The sequence below is a fragment of the Eriocheir sinensis genome, unplaced genomic scaffold, assembly GCF_024679095.1.
Source record: "Eriocheir sinensis breed Jianghai 21 unplaced genomic scaffold, ASM2467909v1 Scaffold1213, whole genome shotgun sequence".
NCBI lineage: Eukaryota > Metazoa > Arthropoda > Malacostraca > Decapoda > Varunidae > Eriocheir > Eriocheir sinensis.
The window spans coordinates 59,141-67,121 of record NW_026110534.1 but is presented as its reverse complement, the minus strand read 5'-3'; the positions used below and the strand labels follow the sequence as shown (position 1 = coordinate 67,121).

General features: G+C 41.0%; 1 long non-coding RNA gene across 1 annotated transcript; it reads left to right on the top strand.

Annotated features, from left to right (window-relative positions):
- Window positions 1-432: 432 nt before the first annotated feature.
- Window positions 433-1,531, top strand: LOC126989560 (uncharacterized). The gene is made up of 3 exons (XR_007743435.1): window positions 433-474; window positions 1,047-1,212; window positions 1,450-1,531. It is a non-coding gene; the product is annotated as an uncharacterized LOC126989560 (long non-coding RNA).
- Window positions 1,532-7,981: the final 6,450 nt, after the last annotated feature.

The following is a 7,981-nucleotide window of genomic DNA, read 5'->3' as shown; positions in this document are numbered from 1 at the left end:
GCCTGTTGGGCGGCCCATGGGTTCTTCCAGGTGGGGCCTGATGGTCAGCCCAGCCGTTCTGGCGCAGGCGAGTGTTTATAGTGGCGCCATCTTGCATTGGCTCATGCTGCCCCGGAACTCGTTCTTGATTAAGCAGGGCGGCTTCCTCTAGAGTCGGGTTGATGGGTGGTCTTCAGGACAGCATGTGGGTAGTTTTAAGCCACTCGGCGGTGACTGAAAAATCCGAGTGGTAGCGTGGGGATTAGAACTCGCGTCGTCCTTCACGCGGTGAATGTGGGCCCAATGCGCTACCACTTGACCTGCCTACCCAAATTACATATAGATAATTAACCCTTTCAGAACAGCTGATGTACTGACCCAGCTTTTTATAGATGAGGTTCCTATTGAGTACCTAAGCCACGAAGAACTCTACAGTAATGAGTTACATAAGTTACACCTGACCAAGAAGATGGCAGACCTAAACATTTCCCTAAGGTGGGTTGGCTGGGGCTGTGGTGTGTGAGCTGAATACTTGACCATTTAATGTCATTTCAAAGTTACTTATCAGCTAAACCTTCTCTACCTGGCTTTATCCTTTTATCTCTCTTTGAAATGCTGACAAACTGGTTTCCCTTGTATGTAAGAACCTTTTATTGTGAAAGCTCCATGTTCTTAAACCTTATTTTTAAGCAGTTCAGCCGTGAAATACTGACCAATTGCAGTGTTGTAGCAGAAAAGCTTAATCCTCTTTCACACCAATGATCAATGAGCTTTTTGCTGTCCTTCATCTTCCACCTTTGAGTAGATAGTTAGTGTAGCTTGTCACAAACAGCCTCGTAAGGACCAGCAGGTCTGCTGTTGTTTGTTCTTCCTTCTTCCTTTGTGTCCTTTGTGATATATCAACTAAATAATTATTTGCAGAATTTAGAAAATTTAAACAGTTAAATCCTTACACCATTCTTCCATTAAAAAACATCTAAAGAATTGTGTCTTTAGGCTTATGAAACCTATATGAGAATAAGCTTGATTATGCACATTTTTTTTTATGAATTGTGCAAATAATGCAGAGAGCTGAACTCAACTATGGCCCTTGAACTTCTGAGAGATGGCAACCCTCTTGGCCTCCATATGTCCATGTTCTCCGATGCACTGCAAGGCCTGGCATCCCCTGAGCAACAGCAAAAGTGGGTCAGCATGATTGTCAAGAACAAAGTGATTGGAACATATGCACAGGTGAGTTGCATCGAGGCATTAATGACTTGGATGATCAGGGGATTCATCCTCTCATAGGCTCTGTGTTCCTGCCCATGGCTAGCATTCAGTCCAGACCTTCATCTGACTGGTTGAAGTGAGGCATGCAGTCCCTCACCTAAAACTTATACCCCTGCCAAAAATTAATATATTGAAATATAGATAATATAGTGAGAACTAATTTTGAGAGAAGTGTAATGTAAAGGTGGTGTCTTTCAGACTGAGATGGGTCATGGCACTTTCCTAAGAGGACTGGAAACAACGGCAACCTATGATTCAAAGACCCAGGAGTTTGTGCTTCCTCACCACCATCACCTCAACAAAGTGGTGGCCTGGAGGATGTGAGGCACTTGAATAGTCAACTGTATAATGTGTGAATGTTTTATGCATCCTCATACAAGTAATATTTTTAAGGCTGGCTGAGTTATTTCTGGACTGTTGTAATTGCATTTTGTATTAGAATTAGTAATTACTAGGATAGTCATATTTAGTCCTTTTCTTTTGTTCTTTCCTCTTCTTCATCCTCCTCCTCCAAAAGCAAGAGTGAGAGAGTATTACTTTGTGTATCCTTTCTCTTCATCGTGGCACTCAAGTGGGCAAGACATGCAATGTGGCTATTGTAATGGCTCAGCTGTACACACAAGGCCAGTGCCATGGCCCTCACCCCTTCTTTGTGCAGCTGCGAGACCTCGACACCCATCGGCCTCTGTCTGGTGAGTGTTTAAGCACCTTATGTACCTTAGCTTTGGAGTCATGTGATGAATAAGAGTATGTCCATGGCAGCAAAAAAGGATCTTTTCCGTTTGGCGTCTGGCCTTTAAAATTAATTTTAATATAGATTTTCTTATGTATTTTGTCCGTAGAATCCGAATATGACAACCGTTTTATGGAGCGAACAGTTTTAAGTTATTTTCCTTTCGCTGCAGCCTTGCCTCTCAAAATAGCTACTTGAGGGCTTGGGGTGGGAGCATATTTAAACTACTCAACCGAACTTCACGACCTACTAACGGGGCTCATGCCTCGACCCCCTAATAACCAGGGGCTACGCCCTCCTGGACCCCCCTCATGTATATGTGACTTATTTCAGGAGGTATTTCTCGCAACACCCGCTGCAACCTACGCGGCCAGCACCAGAGGCAGACGCTTTCGTAAACATTATCCCATATTTTCAAGAGTAAAAAAGTCCTTGAATTGGATTTTCAAAGCGTTCCATGACTGCTGAAGGTTTACCAACGGAAAGATCCATAAATTGTATATAATACTGAATATTACGACTTTTTAAAGTTTGAATTCCTTCAGTAATAGATAGGAAGAAAATAACTTTAAGCAAATAACTCAAAAACTATTAATTTCTCCAAAAATAATGTGATATTCTGATTCTACGGACAAAAATACATAGAAAAATCTATATTAAAATTACTTTTAGCGCTGTCGTAAGCGGAAAGACCATAAAAATCCTCATATGCTCCTTGTTACTCTCCTGTCCTTTACCTCTTTTATTCTTTTAGCTCTGATATTTCAACACTTCTTCCTAAGCACTGGGAAAATTATGTCTGTATCCACCAATGTTTATAATATTCCCTGCAGAGAAGCATATCCTTCCCTCTTTTCTTAGAGTAAAGGAGGCAGCTGAAGGGCAGTAAAAATATTCAGAAAAAGACTTCAAAATTGTTATTATTAATATTATTATAACTATTATTATTATTATTATTATTATTATTATTATTATTATTATTATTATTATTATATCCACATATTTCAATTTTTAGAAGTCATTGATCTAAATATTTATCTCCCTGTGAAAAGTTTGCCACAAGTAGCATTGGCATGGAGAGGGTATCTAGCTACATTCATGACATTTCCTTTGCTGAGGATGAGGATGGTGGTGATGGTGCTGACACGTTGCTGAGCGACTTTCAGGAGTCACCGTCGGGAGATCGGGCCCTCGGCATTAACAGCCAGGACAACGGCACCTAAGTTTTAACCACTTCCGCATCCTGCACAAACATGCTCATGAAGCATTCCCAGGTCACTGAGGTAAGGATCTAGACTATCATGATTATGGATAACACTGTCACTACCATTTGTTGACTCCTCAATAAGAATTGCATAAGAACTAAGCCACTAGCAATTTTTTGAATGAGAGTTTTTGTTCTCCTAGATTTGCATTTATTTTGTTTACCAAATTCACTGCATAGACATTATGAATAAATGACTAGTAGGTTTTCAGAGAATTTAAGGTGTCAGAATTTAGAACTTAAAACACTGTTCACCAGTTCTATTGATATTTTTTTGTATTCCGTTTTCATATCTTTACTGGAGTTATAGAATTCTACTTTCACTCATTATCTCTCTCTTACCTGAATCAGGATGAGGAAATACTTTCAAGCCTATAACTATTAACTCCGCTCAACCCATTGCCACCTAACTATATGCTTCCTCCCAGGATGAATGCGTCTATCAAAACCAATCCACCAAAAAGCTTTCTTATGGAACAATGGTGCAGACTTCATTTAGGAGGAATTACTGCCTTTTATGTAATGCTTTGAAAAACTAAGCTTGTGCTTGTCTACCATAGCCACCGATACTCTGCAGTTACATGCATCAGTCAGAAACTTATTCAGGGTTGAAGTTTTGAGTTCAGACTATATTTTGTTCATTCATAATTAAAAATGAATCACAGTACTACATCAGCAAAGTGGTTGCTGTATATAGTAGTTCAACAAATCAACATACTTCTTATTCCTAACATCACCTGATATCCCTGGATCAGAAGCTAGGGTTTAGGGTCACAAACTGAAGATTCAGAATCAAAATTCAATAAAAGTAGAGATTTGCAGACTCCACACTAACACACATGTAGCAAGTTGAAATCTGGAACATATGATATTGCAGTCCACACACACACTCATACAATAATGTACGAAAAACTGTTTCAGATTTTATGAATGAGGATTTGGTTATTCCTAATTAAAACTGTTCTTTTTACGCATGTTCTGAGGTGGAACAGAGCCACAAATCCTGGATACCAGACTCAACAGTTACAAGTTACTGCCCACATAAACGCCTCAGTCAGTTTGCTTTTTTATTTTTGCAAGCAGGAAGTCTGTTGGAAGTGTATCCTAAAGTAACAGCAGATATTGGAGAGGAAATGTAATTATCTGCCTGAGGTATTATTTATTTTCCGAAGTAGTCATGGATTTACTCATTTTGCTGGTACAATATAAATACAAGCACCTGACACCTGGGGAGGTAATGCAAGCACCCAACTTATGTTGTCTCTTTTCAGCTTCACTCACTGCATCAGGTGGATTGAAAGCTGTCAGTTCTCAAAGATAGCACTTTGGGTATAGAGACATGTACATGCACTGGCCTGTGCAGAGGCATGGATACATTGCATCATCAAGGGCTACTCTTCTGTACACTGAAAGTACAACCCTGTGCATGCTACCATCACCTATGAAATGAGAAACACTGCTATTTATGTATTTGCAGAGCTAGCCAGGTGAGGAAGAAGAGGTATTGTGTTAAATGTTTTATACAATGTTTCTTTGTTTTCAAACACAATAGAAAATTTTTGACAATTCATAGTCCCTTGATACTATAGTCTTTTAAATATGCTCGAGGCCCGGTCTGGCGGGGGGCCTGAAAAGGAATTCCCTTGAGAAAGCTTCGGTGTTGCCTGACAGGTACTGTAACAATTATTGTCTCATTGTTGGAATTCTTCTAATGAAACTTCATAATAGTGCATTTATGTGAATTTCTAATAAGGATGTATAGAGAGCTTTGAATATTGTTCTAGTGGAATGATAACAATGACTTGTACAGATACCACAAAATGCCTGTAACTCTGTTCTCCACTGTTGCTGGCTTCTGAGGCTGGGTCAAAATTGCTATTGACCAACACAACAATCACATGGAGAGTACATTGAGGGAAGTTGATTCTCATGATAACTGACAGCACACACACACACTCACACACACTCCACACACACACACACACACACACACACACTATAAGGTGAATGGTATAATGCTGGAATACCATGACCATATGGGACGCCCTGGACACCACTCTGTCCTCGCCCTCTTCCGTCTCTCTGATGTGTGTCAAGGGATAAGGGAAAAGGGACCTCCTATCATGTCAATCTGTTGGTCACATACTCTACTATGGGAGTTAATATGAAAGTTGAGTGTTGGCTGCGTGAACTGGCTTATATTCTGGGTCGGCTTCAAAACAAACTTCAACAATGAAGAATAAATAATAACAAAATACACAAGAAAATATTGAATAGAAGGGAGATGAAAGGTAGGAAATCAAGTAGGTTAGCGAAGGGCAATGGTAGATCGATCAGCAAACGTTTATTCAGTGAAGTGTTGCATTGTGGCGATGACAACGGGTGGGGAGAAGGGAGGACGAGGAGACACCCATAGCTTGGGTATAGGTCACCTGTCCACCTCCTACTATCGTCTAGAAACTAAAACCCGTCCTCCTCTATGGAAAGAGCACAAATAAATACTAAGCAGAGAGACGAGAAAAAAGCGTCTTCCCGGTAAAGGTATTGTGAACGAGGTGGAGATGAGAGAGGCAGCGAATGAAAGGAGCAAACAAGGGAGTCCAGAAAGAAAGTTATAGGTCAGCCGTTCAGTGTCTATAATCTTGTACCCGAAACGTAAACAGTGATATAAAGCAGAAGTATATATAAAAAGTGGTAATCCGGCCTTTGTTTTGACTACAGGAGATATGACTGAGGGAGAGATCAACAACGGCATAAAAAAAAGAAAACTATAGGTCAAGAGTAAACAGCTCTTGAAGAAACAACAAAACTATGAATATGACGGATAAGATTATTTTCATTCCTCTGTTTTGTCAATACTGGAGAGAGAGAGACACACAGAGAGAGAGAGAGAGAGGAGACAGGCTACACAAGACTAGAGGGAAGTATTAGGTCACTTGTACACTGAGGACGTAGAGACTCCAGCCACTTTCCTGCTAACTCTGTTATTATTTCCACTTCTACTCTCTGCCACCTCTCTAATTTATCTCTCTCCTGTCTACTTCACTCTTCTTTATTACACATTGCTCCACTCTATTCTCTTTCTATACTCCTCCACTTTTTTCTTTTGCTGGCTACAGAGGTTCCACCTTACACACCTTCTACCTGTTGTTGATCTGTGTGTACGAAGTGAGAAGATGTGAGTGTGTGAGTGTGTGTGTGGGTGTGTGGATGTGTGGGTGTGGGTGTGTGGGTGGGGGTGGGGGGTGAACCAAGGTCGTCTTTAGACCTATACTACTACCACTACTACAAGAACAATCACCCAAAACCAGCAGTTACAATGACAACGACAAAAACAATTATAACAACGACATCTACTACTACTACTACTACTACTACTACTACTACTACTACTACTACTACTTCTACTACTGTTGCTGCTGCTGCTGCTTAAATATTTGTTTTATGTTTACAAAATTCATGTCCACACACACACACACACACACACCGAGAGACCATAGGCAGAGGCAGACGTGTGGCGAGGGCGCTTCTCATCCATCCACAGTCTACATACACACACAGTCAGCCAGCTAGACCGGACAACGCTTCTACTCGCCTCACCCGCCTCGTACGATGACACATTCTCTTAAATACTTCTGTAGTTCGCTTACATTATCTTCTAACTCTAATTTGACAACTGCATTCCGTTCAGGAGACATTCCTTTATGAATGTAATCGCTTATAACAGTATTCCTTTAAATACTTACTCAGGAAATAATTATAAATAGTGTTATAAACATTTCGGAACACAGCTTTCACTTCAACTCACCGAAACGTCTTTATTATTGGTTATTGCTATTTTTTCCCTGAGTATCGAAAGTCCTGCATTCACTGCCAAGTCTAATGGTGCGAATAGATAGGGAATTGTCTATCATGTAATTGAGGCAAGATATAACGATAAGATAAAGATATAAAGTAAAAAGAGAGCCGTGCCGCCTTCAGACAATTTGTGAGGAGGCCGCTGATGATAACTGGCTCGCTCTCGCTTACTGGGAGGAGAGACTAACTGTGTAATGGATGCTCTCGTGGTACACATGTTTATGTATTATTCGTTATATCTTTGACCTCAGGACACGTGACAGACAAAAAATTACTACATTTCATAAAGGAATGTCTCCTGAACGGAATGCAGTTGTCAAATTAGAGTTAAAAGATAATGTAAGCGAACTACAGAAGTATTTATGAGAATGTGTCATCGTGTGGGGCAGGTGAGGTGAGGAGGAGTCTCGGCGCGCGTGACGTCACTGCGCCGACTAGACTCACTTTTGACAGAAGGTGTCCCGTGGCTGGCTGACTGTGTATGTAGACTGTGCATCCAACTACCTGTTCTGAATCAGCTGACTCGTCGGCTACCTTTTGTTGTGTTTTGCTGGGTCTGGGCGATGTTTTCTGGGTTGGGCCCGTCTCCATTTGAGCAGTTTGTAGGATGAGTGGGAGGGATGATAATATGGAGCGGATAACATCAGGAAGAGGAGGAAATGGAGCATGAAGGAAGGTACGAAGGTCGGATGTGTGGATCAGTGACGAGAGTGGAGACGAAAGGTACGATCTAGTTTCTTTGGTTTTGGGAGTAAGGAGCCGGCTATGTACAAAATAATACTGCTGATGGAGAGGAAACTAGACAAATGGATTGGAATAGTGAAGAGCAGGGAGGAGGAGGACACGCAAGATAGTGAACTACAAAGTGATCTCCG